The sequence below is a fragment of the Zootoca vivipara genome, chromosome 6, assembly GCF_965207765.1.
Source record: "Zootoca vivipara chromosome 6, rZooViv2.hap1.1, whole genome shotgun sequence".
NCBI lineage: Eukaryota > Metazoa > Chordata > Lepidosauria > Squamata > Lacertidae > Zootoca > Zootoca vivipara.
In genome coordinates this window covers 55,204,282-55,220,796 of record NC_142589.1, presented here as the reverse complement: position 1 = coordinate 55,220,796, position 16,515 = coordinate 55,204,282, and the positions used below count along the sequence as shown (strand labels likewise).

Sequence of the window (16,515 nt, the reverse complement as noted above, 5' to 3'; positions counted from 1 at the left end):
ACAGCAGTTACACCTCCACTCCCTGGGGCTCCTGTCTGATGCTTACTTTCTAAAAAGCAGGGGAGTGGGGTGTTGCATGGCCTTCATACATAATTACCTTCATCCTTGAGGCACAGCATTCAAGAGCAATAGAGGGACTAGAAAGCAGTTGTGGTTAGTCATTGTGCAGGAATGGAGAGGTAGATCTAGAGTGGGCCATCTCTCCACCTCCTGGACGTGAGAACTTGGGGCACGTAACACCTCTGTCTTTCCAGGACTCAGCTTTATTGTATTAGCCCAAATCCAGCTCATCGCCACCTCCAAGCATTGTTCTAACACCTCAATCACCTCTCCTGATTCAGATAGAACACACAGGGAGATATGGGTATCATCTGCATATTGATGGTATTTCAGATCTCCTGATGAGAGCTCCCAAAGGCTTCATATAGATGTCAAAGGACATGAGGGACAAGAAGGAACCCTGTGGGACACCCCAGGTCAACTCCCAGAAGCCTCCCTCAATTTCTTTCTGAAAGTGGCTCTGTAGGTAGGAGTGGAGTTACCAAAGCACAGTGCCCCCACCTCCCGGTGATGCTTCAAAAGGATACTGTGGTCAGTATCAAAAGCCACCAAGAGATCAAGGAGAACCAGCAGGGCTGCACTCCCCCATTTTCCCCATCTCTCCCAACAAATCAATTAAATGTCATCAATTAGGGTGACCAAGGCAATTTCAATGCCATGATCAGGCTTGAAGCCAAACTGGAATAGCTCCAAGTCATCCGTTCCCTCGAGGTTTGTCTGAAGCTGAGCTGCCTTCACCTTTTTGAGCACCTTCCCCAAAAGGGGGGTATTCACCACTGGACAATAGTTGGTTAACAACTTGCTTGTTAAGCCGAGAACTGAGGATAACTGACCAATGCTGTGAAGAGCTGGCGAGGGAACACCCTCCCTCCCCCCTTTTCCTCTTTGTGTCACCACCACCACTTGGTGTCCTTTGATGCTTCCCATCCGGCTGTCTTTGGCCTGGAGGCTGCTGCTTCGCTGGTGCCCTCTTGCCCTTACCCACTGTTGATGCGCAAAGTCATCAGGCCAACAGTTGGTGGGTGATGCTTTCAGCCAGTGCAAGTAGAACTGGAGCCTCTTCCTTGCTGTGCCTGGATCTTCAACCTGGTTTTGTGTATCGATCCAGCTGCTCGGCCATTGCCCCGTTCGTTCCTGTTGTCGCCTGCTCCTGCTTCGTCGAAAATCTCACCAGACAAGAGTTCTTTTCAGCCCCACCTCAGGCTTGCACGAGTCCCTGCCTTGTCCCAAGGGATGGGAGGAGGAGGAAGACTTGGTGCTGCTGGTGCTGCTGCTTTGCAAAGCCCCTTTCCCACTGCAGCTCAGAGGACTCCCGCTGGCTATCTAGGCCACCAGGGCACCATCTGTCCCTAGCAAGATTATTGCAAATGAAATAAGAAAAGTCTTAGCCCAGAGATTAAAATATTTAATAGACATGTTTGTTCCACAGAGAAGACTGCCCTTCCAAGAAGGGAGCTGGCTGGCTGCCCTCAGCACTTTCCTTGAGCTGGCCTTTCACACTTGCCCCAGCAGGGCAGGCAGGAGGCTGGAGAAAGAGCCAAAGCTCAGTGACAGAGCATCTGCTGGTTCAGTCCCCGACACCTCCAGAGCTGGGAGGAATTCGCTACCTGAAATCCTGGAGCAAGAGCTGCTGCCTTTCTGTGTAGATAATACCAAGCTAGAAGGACCCAACAGTCTGAGTCTGTATAAGGCAGCTTCTCATATTCACTTTCTTGGGAGTAGGTGCCATTGAACCTAGTGAAGCTTGCTTCTGTGTAAATGTGCATAGGATTAGGCTTTGTTACTCTCCCCGTGACATCAGCTGTCTCAGGTGATGGTGCAATGTATATAAATCTACAGGCAAAATTAATTTTGGGGAGTTCTTTGGAGAGCAGCTGCCAGTCAGTGTAAACAGTACTGAGGTGGATGGACTTGTTGGTAGCTTCCTATTGCAGCTTTTAAGCTTTGCTGCTATGCCAGGCCAGGAAGGAAATGCCTGTAAAGCAGAGGGCTGGGGCTCTCAAACATTGGGCACACTGTTTTTCCATAATGATGCCAGCCTAGTTCCTCTGCTCTGCCATCGCAAATGGTTCACTTCTATCATAAGAGGTGCTGGGCTCAAGCCTGTGGGGAAACACTCCTCCAATCCCAGGTGTGAATGGTTAGCCTCTTTGGCAAGGGAATCGGACTCCATGCATGCTCAGAAGCAATTGAATTGCCACACTCATTGCTCAGCTTGCAGCCTGCAACTGACGGCGTTTTTGAGGCTGAATGAACCTCGCCACCTATTAATGAGGATGGAGGCAAGCATGGTCCACTGAAAATTTGCAGGTGAAAGTCTACACAACTTTGCTGGGAAGACTGACAGTTTAAAAGTGCGGTAAGAGATACGTAACTTCTCAAAAGTGTCCTGAACATTTAGCAGTGTCCTGTTTCTGCTTTTAAAACAAACAGCTTGTGACAGACACACTTGCGATCCAACATTGAGGCCCTTCATCACTTTCAGCTGCTTCATTGGAGTTCTTCATGCCCTTCGCCAGCCTGGGCCAAAATAAACGTTACTACCTAGAAACTGCCCGCTCTGTGTGTGGAAGCCCTTCTCCCGCATCCAGATGGATTGTGAGGCATGCTTGGGTTTCTTGGTGATGGCTGAGATGCCATGTGCCCAGACCAATGCTCATCTCTGTTCTTACTTGAAAACATTTGAGGACTGGATCCTGACACGGAAAGCCAATTCCTGAACTAGCAGCAATCCTTCGCCAAGAGAAAAAGCTAATGCCTGTGTACAGGGTGGTGGTTTTTTAAGTTTCTCATGGGTGGGCTTGATTTGCACACCTGTGTCCATCCCTTGACCAAGCACGGACTCAAACGCATGGATAGTCAGTTCCAGATTTAGTACCTCAAGAGATAATTATGTCAATCATGGTCATTTTGCTTGTAGTTGGGTGCAGTGTGGCGCAGCATAACACAAAGTGTAGAGAACTCGTGTAATATCCACGTACACGTGAATCAGATCTTGCCCAGTTTGGTTCCTTTTATCATTCCAGAAGTTTATTCTGAACATCTCACTCTTCTTTAGTTCTGGTTTAACTAAAAGAGTTCATAGAATAATTCTGGATTTGTAGCACATGGAGTTTCACCTTGCTCTCAGTTCATAGGCATCTCCCCCTTTGCTCACATGAACATGGATAAACCTCAGCCAGAAAAAGAAAAGCAACTTTGATGTGGTTGTATATAGGATTGTTTCAATATTCTTTTTGTGCACTATTTTTGAGGCAGCCAGGGCATGAAGGCAAAAGCCGTCTACCCTTCTGTACGGGTGTATGTGTTTTCAGAAGAAAACCAGGCAGTGTGTATGTGTGGGACCACAGCAATATCTAGTCCAGGCTTCCCCAAACTGTGGCTGATGGGGATTGTAGTGTGAAATATCGGGGGGGGGGGCGCACCAGCTTCAGGAAGCTTGGTTTGTTTGAAAACTTGATATGAGCATTTAAAAATGACATACCCCTACTTGACAAAAGGAAAATGGATCTTTGTCATTGGAACCTTGGGGGTGTTGTCCCACAATTCTGACTCAGGGTCCCAGTCCCCTGGGATGTTCTCCTTCTTGCACACAGGCAGATGGTGGGGAAGAGTTATGGGCAGACAGAGGTGCCCGGACTGGCCCAGCTATTCCTGCCAGTCGGAAGTTGCTCCTGGATGCAGGCACTAGTGGGCACCAGAGCACTGCTCCTGCCTCTGCTAGGAGACAGAGTCATGAAGGTGGCATCATTCTGTCAAACCTGCAACAGCACAGAGAAATGGGGTGTGTTCCCCAAAGGCAATGAAGAGCAGAGAAGGAACAGCTGGGCAGTGCAGGGAGAATGGCAGTGGGAAAATGTGGGGTTGGAGGAAGGAGATATGGGCAATACTTCACCATGTGAGAAGCCACAACCACCTCTTGCTATTAGGCAGCTGGTTGATTGTTATTGATTGTATTGCTGTTGTTTTCTTACTGCCAGCAAGGGGTGCTTGTGGATTTTTCTGCCTCAAATGCCAAAACAACTTACTTTTGGTACGGTGCACATTGACTTTGCAGTGGGGAAGGAGAAGGGGGGAGAGCAGGCATCACTTGCTCTGCTGCCTCCGGCATCAAAATGACTTTGGTTGACCCTGGAGGAAAGTCCCCTCTGCACACAGAGCCCAGGGAAATGCAGTGAACGCAGGGGGAATTCCTGGGATCCTAGTTCCATCCATCCTGCATTATTCCCTTCTCCCTATTGAGCCCACAGAACCTGCGCTGCATGTCCACATGCTACTGCTGACGGTTTGCTACAGAACAGTTAAATATTTGTGAACATATCATTCCAGACCAGCTGAGGGCTAAGGCTGGGTTTAGAAGTGACAGGTGGCAGGCAGGCGAAAGGTGTCTTCACTTCCTTTCCCTCATCGTCAAGCAATCCAGCAGAGAAGGGGAAGCAGTGGGCTTCCACTGGTGCTCAGCTTGTTTTCAATGCTCAGAACTGAGCAGATGGATATGTGGGGAAGAGGGTGTCTATGAGTATATACAGTGTGCTGGACAACAGGCTAATTTCTACACACACACACACACACACACACACACACACACACACACACACACACCTCTATTGCTATTTTATGTATTTATACAACTATTTCTATGCTGCCATGTCATTGGTAGAGCATGAGACTCTTAACATCAGGGTCATGGGTTCGAGTCCCACATTGGACAAAAAATTCCTGCATTGCAAGGGTTGTACTAGATGACCCTTGTGGTCCCTCCCAATGCTACAGAATTCTATAAAATGTCATTAAAAGCAATGCAAATACTTATTAAAGTGACTGGCTAAATAAGCAACTGCATAGACCTGTTGGCATAAAAGGGAATTTGAGAAACACCTTGAAGTCAAAAGCGAGGCTGCCTGCTGAATCTGCTGGGAGAGCGTCCTACACCATGGGACCAGCAGAACTGGGTGCCTGGCTTCTACTGGAGGCGAGTCAGGCCTCTGTAAAATGCAGCGGTTGGAGGACACATTCAAGCCAGGCCTGTGAAGCAGGGATAGTTAGGGGTGCAACCTGGAGAGATTGAGTTTGGGCCAGATAGAAAAGCCTGGAGGGCTGCATCCAGTTCCTGAAGTTCCGCACCTGGCAACACTAAGGGGCTGAGCCTCTGGGTAACAAGATGTGGATTCAGTGCTGAATTCACTGCCCACTGCTGGGAGGGCTGTGCCCTCTGGTTGCCCACTCTGGACTTGCAATGCCACCTGTGTCTGGATGGAAGCAGCCTCTCTTGGTGGCTGCTTGCTGCGTCTCATTTCCAGAGGGACTTGTCAGCCCACCTTGTGCTTGATCTGGCATGTCGGCCTCATGATGGCGGCAAACCCCATAGGCAGTCACAGGAGCTGGCTGCCAGTTTCTGTCCAAGGATTTCCCCTCTTGCTGCGGGCATCTTTTCCCAGACGAGATTGAAAGAGAGAGAGAGAGAGAGCTTCTGAATTTGTAATTAAAGCTTTTATCAGGATCCCTGGTGCTGGGCCAAGCTTTGGGGGAGAAAAGTTCCTTGTCTCCTCTCCGAGTGAGCAGACTCGTTCTTCAACTCCGTCGTGCTCGCCACATCTGGGATTTTTTTTCTTTTTTCCTGAACGTGGCCCCACATGCTTGGATTTGCAGCGTAGGGACAGGCTGTGGGAAAACCCCGAGGGGAGAGTTATTTTATAGTCTCTGCTTGGGGGAAGAAGGTTTAATATCAACTGTATTGAACTGTGAGCTGGAAATTATTTTGCAACACACCTCGCCAAAAAAAAAAAAAAAACCCAAAACATTCCGTATCTTTATAGGATGAACCAATATAAATTTGACTGGACCAGTCGAAGGTGCTGAAACCAGGGTGATGTAGCTCCATCTGTTACGTGACTCTGTCCACCTGCCTGACCTGATGCAGCAAATTCATCCAACTTGCGCTTTGATGGCAGCAGAAGGGCTTGATGTGAGTTGTAGTCCAAAACATCTGGAGGGTACTAGGTTGTGGGGTGGGGGCTGCTGTAAGGGTAGGCTTTTGAGGAGGGCAGCCTGTGCTCAAACTCTGGAGCTGCAACAATTCTGGGCTTACACTATAGCTTGTGTGAGATCAGTCCATCCATTCATAAAGCACCTATGTCAAAGGGGCCCTCCCAAGGAATCTACTCCTGGAATCATAGAATTGTAGAGTTGGAAGAGACCATGGGGGTCAGGGGTCATCTAGTCCAACCTGCTGCGATGCAGGAATCTTTCCCCCAATGTTGGGGCTCAAACCCACAACCCTGAGATTATGTCCTACCAACTGAGCTATCCCAGCTCAAAAGCCCTAGCTCCATACCCAGACGTCTGGGATGGGCTCTCCATCTAGTCACCATGCCCCCCCCTTAAAGGCCATGGGATGGGAGATTTGGGTTCTAGGGTTGATGTGGACAGCACCTTTGACTCCACTCCTCCCTGGGCTTTCTGGGTCACGACCTTCCAGCATTCCTTGCCAGTTCCCTACTTTCTTGCCAACAGGCATTCCTGTTCCCATCCCTCCTGACTCTCCATCCCTCCCACCCCTGTTTTCTTCTCTTGGAGAACTGCACAGCTTATTAAAGTGACTAGAATATTTGTGAATATCCTGTGCCATCACTGCAGATTAGGATAACCTCTAAGTTAGTAGGGGGCAAATCATAGGCAGATAGGCCACCTCCCCACACCATTCTCTAGTGTGTGTCTTGTGGTGTGGCCCCCAAAGGGGAGCCTGACCTATTACAGCCGGTCATGCCGAGTCCAGTTCACATTCTGCCAGCCAAAACAGGCTCTCAATGAGCAAAGACAGTCAGGGTGGGAGAGGAACGCAGCAGCCAACAAGTGAGTGGGCAGACTGCAAACTCCCTAGACTGGGGGTGTGGAGGGTGGGCAATATGTCAAAATCAACAGCCAAAGCTTTGCACAGCATGCAACTTCTACTGCTTGATAAGATTTGTGGAAAGAGTGGCAAATAAAAGCACAGGAGCAGGTTGAGATGTTGGCAACCCTCTTTCCGCCACGTCTGTACAATTGTTGGGTTCCCAGCCCTTCCCTTCTCTTGAAACGGAGGCATGGTGGCGACACTGCAGTGTTGCGCCAAGCGTCACAGAGTGGCACAACAGCGCAGGCATCTCGCAGTCTAGCCTCTCCACTCCCACCTTCCTGCCAGCCAGCCAGCCAGCTAAAAATAGCTCACAGGAGCAATGGGGAAAGCAGTTCAGGTGCAGTCTAAATGTTGCTTTCCTCTCAGTCAGCAAGAAAGCCCAGCTGCAGCTACTGGAGCCACCAGCCTGAAAGTGGATCCTGCCTGGCATGGCATGGCAGACAGAAGCACACCAGAAGTTTCACTTTGGGTTTCAAGGAGAGGCTTTTGGGCTTTGTATTGACATTTCCGTGACAGAGCAGGTGGCTCTTGGCTTGTGTTTATTAGGGTTAGGGGTGTGCAATCCTGAACACGCATCCTTGGAAATGAGGGCGAGTTTGCCAGAGTTCTTTGCTACCCTAGTCAAATTATAATTCCTTGCCCATTAAATGCCCTCTGCAGTGAGCTATCCGGAACAGCGTTTTTAACTGCACAATTATTTTCAATATACTTGACAAAAAATACCTCTTTAAATACCTGTTCTTCTTGTTCTCTTATTCAACTTGTTAGACCTGCTAATTCTGCATATTCTATCATCTTAAGTTGCCAATCTTCCTTACTAGGGACCTCTCTCACTTTCCATTCTGGGGCTAATCAGATCCGAGCCATGGTTGTTGCGTACATGTTGCGTACCAGCCAGCGCAGCATCTCCCAAGGAGGCGGAGGCAGAGACCAGTGAACAAAGGTAGGAGGGGGAGGAGACGAATGGGCAAATGACAGGGTCAGTGGGATGTGGAGGTGCCCCAATTTGCCCTCTTGAAACAGTGGGGGTGGGGTATGAGAGTGTGGCTGGCTGGCAACTAACTCATTAAGAAGATTAAGAGCAACATATAATTTCTGTAGGTGGAGCCACATCACCCTGTTGCAGCGAAACCAACAGGCTGTCTTGGCACGGCCATTCTGCCTTCCATCTTTATCTGCTCTCATTTGCCACGATTACGCGAATGGATGTGTTGTTGTTTTAATGGGGTTCTTTTGTAGCCCACCCTGGGATTGCCTGCTATGAAGGGCAGGCTGAAAATATTTTCAGTAAGTATGTTAAAAAAAAGGTTGTGGCGCCTGAAAGATTAAACAGATCTTTCAAGTGCCACAAGCACTCTTTCTTGCTTTTAACAAATTATAGAATAATATATCAGTAGAAGCTCACTCTCAATATAGTGCACAGCTCGTGAACATGTACAAAAGCATTATTGTAGCACCATATTGCAAGAATGCAACTGCAAGAACGGCATCCATCTGCGCTGCATTGCTTGCAAAATTCCCAGAATGCTGAAATGAGTGGGGGAACAGAGATCGACTGATGGATTGTTTTTGAACATGGTTCATTTTTTTGGCATGCACCAAGCCGCCTGAACCTTCCTGCCCCGCTAAGCAGCGACGGTCTCCCTCTCTGATTTCCTTTCGGAATCTGACTCTGGCTGCAAGGCCCAAACATCCGCGCCAGGCGAGGCCCTGCTCCCAAACGCAGCTGCCATTTCTGCATCAGCGTATTGATGCCCTGTTTGTTAGGGAGGGTAGGGGGATAGCGGACAACCGAGCTTTCTAAGCCCCTGAATGGTTGCTATGGAAACCGGAGGAAAAAAGGTTACCGTGGTCCCCATGGGAACGACTGTCGTCAGACACACACACCCTACCATGGGCGCCAATATCCCACCCCTCTTCCTCCATCATGCAAATAGGGGAGGGGGGAGTCAACGAGAAAGGCTGAGATAGAGAGGAGAAAGATTCCCTCATGTAGAGGAGGGGGTGGGGAGTGGAAAAGGGGTCCTGGAACACTTGCGATTTCAGGTGAGACCTGGCCTGGCGGAGGATGCGCAGCACTGGGGAAGAAGTGTGACCCTAGATCTCAATGCTTCCTTTGAACCAGGGAATGGCTGCGGGAGCCATGCAAGATGAATAATAATACATCCAGGCCTGTGCAGAGAACGCCAGTGTCCTTGAGCTTGCGCAGGGTGCCAGAGCAAGCTCCTGAACATCATGGGATGCGGAATGGGGAGCAGGAGGGCAGTCAGATTAGCTGGAGAGAGGGCAGTTGGCTCCTGGGTCTTTGAAAGCTGCGTGGGAAAGACTGGAATTCTGGCATGTACGACTTATCACACAGGGCAGTTGCCATTGCCATCATTATTATTTTGATTTATTAGGCAACTTGCAGAATAAAGTGGAGAGTTGAAAACAACAACCTCAGGAATCACAGCAACTGTGAAACCACCAGCAGTATCCTGGACAGAACTGTATCAGTACAGGACATAGCATTTTACATTGAAATACTGTACGAGACAATCCTGAATTATACAGGACAGGTGGCAACCCTACAAGATGTTATGGACCAACCACACTGGCTGGGGCTGATGGAAGCTGCAGCCTAGAACATCTGGAGGGCACCAAGTTGCCTAAGGCTGACTTTGCGAGATCCTTGGTTTGGTGTGGAAGTTCCGTTTTAGAAAAACGGGTTCAAGCGTTTGTGAAGCGGTAGGGATGGGCTGCCCAGTGCTGTCTGCCTTCCTTAAACAGGCTCCATTGGAGAGGAGACCAGGTGCATCCTTCTGGGTCCTGCTCCACGCCCTCGACTGGCTCATCTGGTCTGTGCGCATTCTCTGGTTGTTGAACCCAGCTCAGGGGACTTGTGATCTGAGCCCAGTGCTGCTTATTATCCCCTGTGAATAAATCGTGTTTCTCAGTTAAACAAACAGGCCCTAAGCCTTTAATTCAGATCCCTGTTTCCATCCCACTTTACACTGGAGAATCCGCCCACCTTTAGGCTCTCCTTTGGAGGAGACATTTCCACATTCTTCTCCCTGCTTGCCTGACAAAACACACACACACACACACACACACACACACACACACTTCTTTCCCTCCTGCCTGCTTTTGCTCTTCTAGTCCTCTGACCCAGAAAAGCCCTTGATCCAAGCAGTCTCTGTTGCTCCCAGTTAATTTTCTTTTGTCTAAATGCAACAGGACTCAACAAGGGAAAGGGCTTAGCGGCGTGATGCTCAACAAGGCTCTCGGACACAAAGCTGTAGGAAATATTATATATCACCAACGGCATCCGCTCCAGACAGAAGTGCAGCCAGGGACAGGGCGGCGATCTCTCTAGGGGCTGCGTTGCATGAAATAATGGGGCTGGGGAGAGAGAGAAATTATAATGGAATATTTAGAATGAAATTACAGTGACCAAGCACCTTTCTGCAATGAAAATGTCTGGGGCTTTTAATGGAAGGGGAGAAGGTGACTCAAGGGAAACATGATGGACATTAATAAAGATTATGACTGGCGCGGAGAATGGGACCTTGTTTTCCCTCGCGGTTCTGGGCTTTGGGGTCACCCAATGAACTTGATGGGCAGTAGGTTTAAGAAGGAAAAGACTTCCTTACACCACAGGGAATTAACTCAGGACAACTTTCCCCAACCTAGTGCCCTCCAGATGCTTTGGATTACAAATCCCATGATGGGAGTTGTAGTCCAAAACATCCAGAGGACAATATGAGGACATCAGAAGAGTCTGGCAGCTGGAACAGGCCAAAGGGGGCCCATCTAGCCAGGTATCCTGTTTTCACTGTGGCCAAACCAGATGCTTCTGGGAAACTGCAAGCAGGACCTGAGTGCAGCAGCACCTCTCTCCCAAACTCCTCTTCCCCAGCAGCTGGTATTCAGATGCCTATTTCCTCTGATACTGGAGGTCATGTATGGCCATCACAGCTAGCGGCACTAGCTGGCCTGTGGAGTTCCCTCTTGTATGGGGTGGTCCTGGCTACAAAGCTTAAAGGTAAAGGGACCCCTGACCATTAGGTCCAGTCGCGGATGACTCTGGGGTTGCGGCGCTCATCTCGCTCTATAGGCTGAGGGAGCAGGCGTTTGTCCGCAGACAGCTTCCGGGTCTTGTGGCCAGCATGACTAAGCCGCTTCTGGCGAACCAGAGCAGCGCACGGAAATGTCGTTTACCTTCCCGCCGGAGCGGTATCTATTTATCTACTTGCACTTTGATGTGCTTTCAAATTTCTAGGTTGGCAGGAGCTGGGACCGAACAACAGGAGCTCACCCCGTTGCGGAGATTTGAACCGCCAACCTTCTGATTGGCAAGCCCTAGGCTCTGTGGTTTAACCCACAGCGCCACCCGCGTCCCATAGGTAGCTTTAACAGATCAATGGGAGAAGTGGTGGTCCATCAACAGCCAGGCTTGGGCCCCACACTGTGGGTGACCAGCGTTCGCATGCCATGGCACATGACCCATCATGACATTAGTGTGACGTGACATCATGTTGCACGTGCCCTGGCCCTGGGCCAAGGCCTGCGCCTCCATCGTGGGGCCTCTGTTGAGGCCTGCTGTGTGTGGCCACAGACACACCCCAGAAGCACATATGCAGCTGCAATGGGCCTCAATAGAGGCCCCTCAGTGGATGCACAGGCCCCATTCCAGTTGCTGCCACAGCACTGGAGTACCAGAGGTAAGACCAGGTGAGTGATGGGCAGCAGGGGCGGAGCTCAAGCATCACCCACATCAAAAAATGTGGGTGCCCACACACCCAGGGCTCTCTGGAGTTGGTGCCAGTGTTGACAGCTGTTAGCTATGCTTGCTAAATGGAGCCCTCCTATTCAGTAGCAGTCTATCTCTTAAGTATGCTCTTAAGCAACTGAGTTTTGCTCACCTTGGCTTTTTCTCACCCTGCCCGCCCAGATCAGGAGGTCTCTCCTTTTCTTCTTCAACTTTCACCAAGACGGCATGCAAGCTGACTCAGCAGCGGCTCGGTCTGTGGGATGCAGGCTGCTGACTCATTTCCCTTCTTCGCATTGCCCAACCTGCTAAAGGGGAAGGGCAGCAGGGTGAGGAAAGTTTAACCAGATTGATTTCCCCCATGAAATATTGGGAAAAACACAACACAGCCAGCCCAGGAGAAACGAAATAGCTTTCAAAGCCTTTCTCCGCCCAGTCCATACATTCCCAACCACAATCTAGGCAGCAGCCTTCCACCACAGGGGTGGGGAACTCCTTTTGGCCTAAGGGCCACATTCCCTCCTGAGCAACCTTCCAAGAGCCAGGTGCCACTGGTGGGCAGGGTCAGAGACAAAAGCAGGCGGAGCGACACTTTGCGCAAGTACACCTGGAAGGCACCAGGTTGACAAAGGCTGACTTAATGCAGTGGTGCAATGTTAACGGCATTGTGCATTCCCCTGACCCTGCAACCCCATCACTGACAAACAGGCGGGAGATGGGGGGCAGCAGTCAATAGTTGGCCATTGTGATATAACAGATGGGGGGAAGGCAAATTGAGTGGACAGTCTGTCTTTCCAGCAACTGCACCCACTTAGTTTACCATCTAGTTTACCAACAACTCCAGGCACGCCTGGAAGAAGCTGACCATTTGGATCCCTTCCAGTCGGGATTCAGGCCTCATCATGGGACTGAAACTGCCTTGGTCGCACTGGTTGATGATCTCTGGTGGGCCAGGGACAAAGGTGAGAGCTGTTTCCTAGTTCTGCTGGATCTCTCAGCGGCTTTTGACACCATCGACCATAACATCCTTCTGGACCGTCTAGAGGGGTTGGGAGCTGGGGGCACTGTCATACAGTGGTTCCACTCCTTCCTCCTGGGCCGTGTTCAGAAAGTGGTGGTGGGGGGGAATGAGTGCTTAGATCCTTGGGCTCTCACTTGTGGGGTGCCTCAGGGTTCTGTCCTCTCCCCCATGCTTTTTAACATCTACATGCGGCTACTGGGAGAGATCATCAGGGGGTTTGGGCTGGGTGTTCATCAGTATGCGGATGATACCCAGCTCTACCTCTCTTTCAAATCAGAACCAGTGAAGGCGGTGAAGGTCCTGTGTGAGTGCCTGGAGGCGGTTGGAGGATGAATGGTGGCTAACAAATTGAGGTTGAATCCTGACATGACAGAACTACTGTTTGTGGGGGACAGGATGCAGGCAGGTGTGGAGGACTCCCTGGTCCTGAATGGGGTAACTGTGTCCCTGAAGCACCAGGTGCGCAGCCTGGGAATCATGTTGGACTCACAGCTGTCCATGGAGGCGCAGGTCAATTCTGTGTCCCGGGCAGCTGTCTATCAGCTCCATCTGGTACGCAGGCTGAGACCCTACCTGCCCGCGGACTGTCTCGCCAGAGTGGTGCATGCTCTGGTTATCTCCCGCTTGGACTACTGCAATGCGCTCTACGTGGGGCTACCTTTGAAGGTGACCCACAAACTACAACTAATCCAGAATGCGGCAGCTAGACTGGTGACTGGGAGCGGCCGCCGAGACCACATAACACTGGTCTTGAAAGATCTATCTCCATTGGCTCCCAGTTCGTTTCCGAGCACAGTTCAAAGTGTTGGTGCTGACCTTTAAAGCCCTAAATGGCCTCGGTCCAGTATACCTGAAGGAGCATCTCCACCCCCATCATTCTGCCCGGACACTGAGGTACAGCACTGAGCGCCTTCTGGCGGTTCCCTCACTACGAGAAGCCAAGTTGCAGGGAACCAGGCAGAGGGCCTTCACAGTAGTGGCTCCTGCCCTGTGGAATGCCCCCCCCCCATCGGATGTCAAAGAGTAAAACAGCTACCAGATTTTTAGAAGACATCTGAAGGCAGCCCTGTTTAGAGAGGCTTTTTAATGTTTAATAAATTATTTTATTTTTCTGTTGGAAGCCACCCAGAGTGGCGGGGTATAAAAAATAATATATTATTATTATTATTATTATTATTATTATTATTATTATTATTATTATCTGGTTCCGAGGCAACCCCTGCCATTCCACATACTTTCACGGGGCTGACTAGGGCTGATGGGAGTTGTAGTTTAGAATGCCTGGAGGTCACCATGTTGCACAAGGCTGCCCTGGGATTCCATTTCCCTTCCTTCCTCCTTGGTTCCCAGACACTCACTCTCCTTTTCTGCTTTCGTTATGAAATGCAGGGCAAACTGCAGGTGATCCCTGAGACTTATCCCCCACCCCGGAGGAGGCCAAATCTGACTCATGGCCTGGGAATCCAACCAAGTGGGGTTGACTCAAAGGTGACTAACGCACCTCTCTTCTCTCCTTCTCAATCAACCCCATTTCCCAGCCACCATAATCTGAGCCACTGATCCTCTCTCAGGAGATTATAGGGCAGGCGCCGTGGCTTCCTTTCACCTCAGGTGTCATCATGGAGGGGTGGGGAGCCCACAGTCTCATTGGCAGCTTGCAAAGAAAGACAGAGGGGGCCTTCAGCATGGGTCACGTTTGGGGCAAAAGGGCAGGGCCCATGTGGAGTAAAACAGGGGCAAGGCCAAGCCAGGTTCTCCCAGAGCTCGACCATCTGAAATGGAATTGTGTAAGGGCAGAACCTGCCTCTTTGTCGCTTGTCTTTCAAGTATTCCTCAGCCCCTGATTGGATGCCAAATCAGCCTGGTCTTTGGATTGGCTGGGAACCCTTTCCTGAAAGCCTTGTCCATATATTTGATGCCTAGGTGGCCATAGGGACACAGGAATCAGACCCTTGGTCCATGTAGCTCAGTATAGACTACACTGGCAGGCAGCAGCTCTCCAAGATTTCAGGCAGAGAACATTCCCAACCCCCACTGGAAATTGTGCCACGGATTGAACCTGGGACTTTTGGTATGCTCTGCCCCGCCCTGACCCATGGTCCTCCCTGCTTGTCAGAGAGCCACTGGCTGTCCACTTCCTCCTCCTCACTCTCAGCATTGCCCTTGTAGAAGTCAGCAGGGAGGAGGAAGGGGGCAGAAGTAGAATTTGGTCTCCCTCCCTTCCACTCCCAGTGGGCATCAGCCACTACTGGGACAACTGAAGATGGGAGGCTGAGAAAATAATGGTTTGCCCACTAGAGAATCTGTGTGAGTTGAACTAAGAGACCCCCCTCCCCGGTGTCAACTGTGCTTGGTCTACTTTAAAGGCAGCAGTGACAGAATCTTCCATGTACATTACATTAAACCATTAAACCAGGGCTGGGGAACCCCTGTGGCCCTCCAAATGCTGTTGGACTCCAGCTCCCATCATCATGGCCAGTGGTCAAGGAGAATGAGAATTGTAGTCCAACCACATTTGGAGGGCTGCATCTGCCCAACCCCTGCTGTGAGAATATGGCCCTGGTTCATTCTCAGGCACAGTTTAAAGGTTCAAACCCTACTGTGCACCCCCTACCTCCCCCCAAAAAAACCTCTCATTTAAAATAAAACTATACGATTGGGAAGGGCAGGGAGGCTTGGTGGGCACCAAGTGTGTTGTGGTGCCACATTCGGGATCCCGGGATTAGGCCGTAATAGCCAACTTGTCAATCTTGAATGTGCTGCTGCCCTTTGAGAAGTCCTGTCCTCAACTCAGAGCGTCAGTTTTCCCACTGGTGACTTCCCCTGCCCTTTGAAGAAGCTGGCAGCTGACACCACTAAGCTGGCTCCCTGGGTTGCGTTTGCCTCTTTCCCTGAGCTGAGTGGTAGGACGGGGTGGGAACAGTCAGCATGCTGGACTTCCCGCTGCCTTTGTCGAAGCTTGGATGCCAGCCATTAGCTTGCCAACCCCCACCATCCCAGCCATCAAGTCAACCTTTCACATTTCCTCTTTCTTCTCTTCTGAATGCTCAGAAAACCCCACAACCCCGCAAAGCAAGGGTGCTTCCCATCCTCTGCTCCATTTCCTCCTTGGCTGGGAAAACCTTTTTCCACATACGACCCGCTTCACCCTGGGAGTTGACCGAAAGTGACTCCTGGCTGGGCCCTCTGTCTTGGCGCTTGCAGGGTGCGATGGCGGGGGGGGGGCCCTGCCCCATCTGAGCGATACTTCAGTTTCCTCTGCAAAGCAAATCCCTTTCAGAGTCACCATGGCCACCGGCAGCTCCTGTGGGGAACTCTGCCCTTTGCCTCTCCTTAAGAAGTTTCCTCCGAGCAAACGTTTGGGTCGCAGGCAGAGGCTGTGCGATTTCTCAGGAAGTCCATTCACCCCTCTCTGTGTGATGCCCACGTATTGGAAGGGCTTTTTGGAACGATTCTTACAGAGGGACCCCTGTGGGAAATGTTCCCTCAAAACTCGGGTTGCCAGACCTCCAGGGCTCCAGGTTTGCCTGCCCCACTCCAGGTGGCAAGGGGAGGCTTTGAATGTGGGTGAGAGTGCCTTTAACAACATTAAGAAGACTGTGTCTGCAGCTTGCAAGCTTCAGTACGGCAGGAGCCAGCCGCAAATTATTGCATAGACTTTCCGGGGGAAGGGATCGCTGCTCTTCTCTGCTCTCCCCTTTCCCAATTAACCCCCATCTCTAAGGTTCAGTGGTGAGAGGAAGACCAGAGGAAGAATCACTAGGGCCTGTCCCCCAGTGATTTCACCAG

General features: G+C 50.6%; 1 long non-coding RNA gene across 1 annotated transcript; it reads right to left on the bottom strand.

Moving 5' to 3' along the window:
• Nucleotides 1-9,325: 9,325 nt before the first annotated feature.
• Nucleotides 9,326-12,013, bottom strand: LOC148685347 (uncharacterized). Its single transcript, XR_015950587.1, has 3 exons — nucleotides 11,860-12,013; nucleotides 10,254-10,336; nucleotides 9,326-9,867 (listed from the first exon to the last, which is right to left on the bottom strand). It is a non-coding gene; the product is annotated as an uncharacterized LOC148685347 (long non-coding RNA).
• Between the last annotated feature and the right edge of the window lie 4,502 nt (nucleotides 12,014-16,515).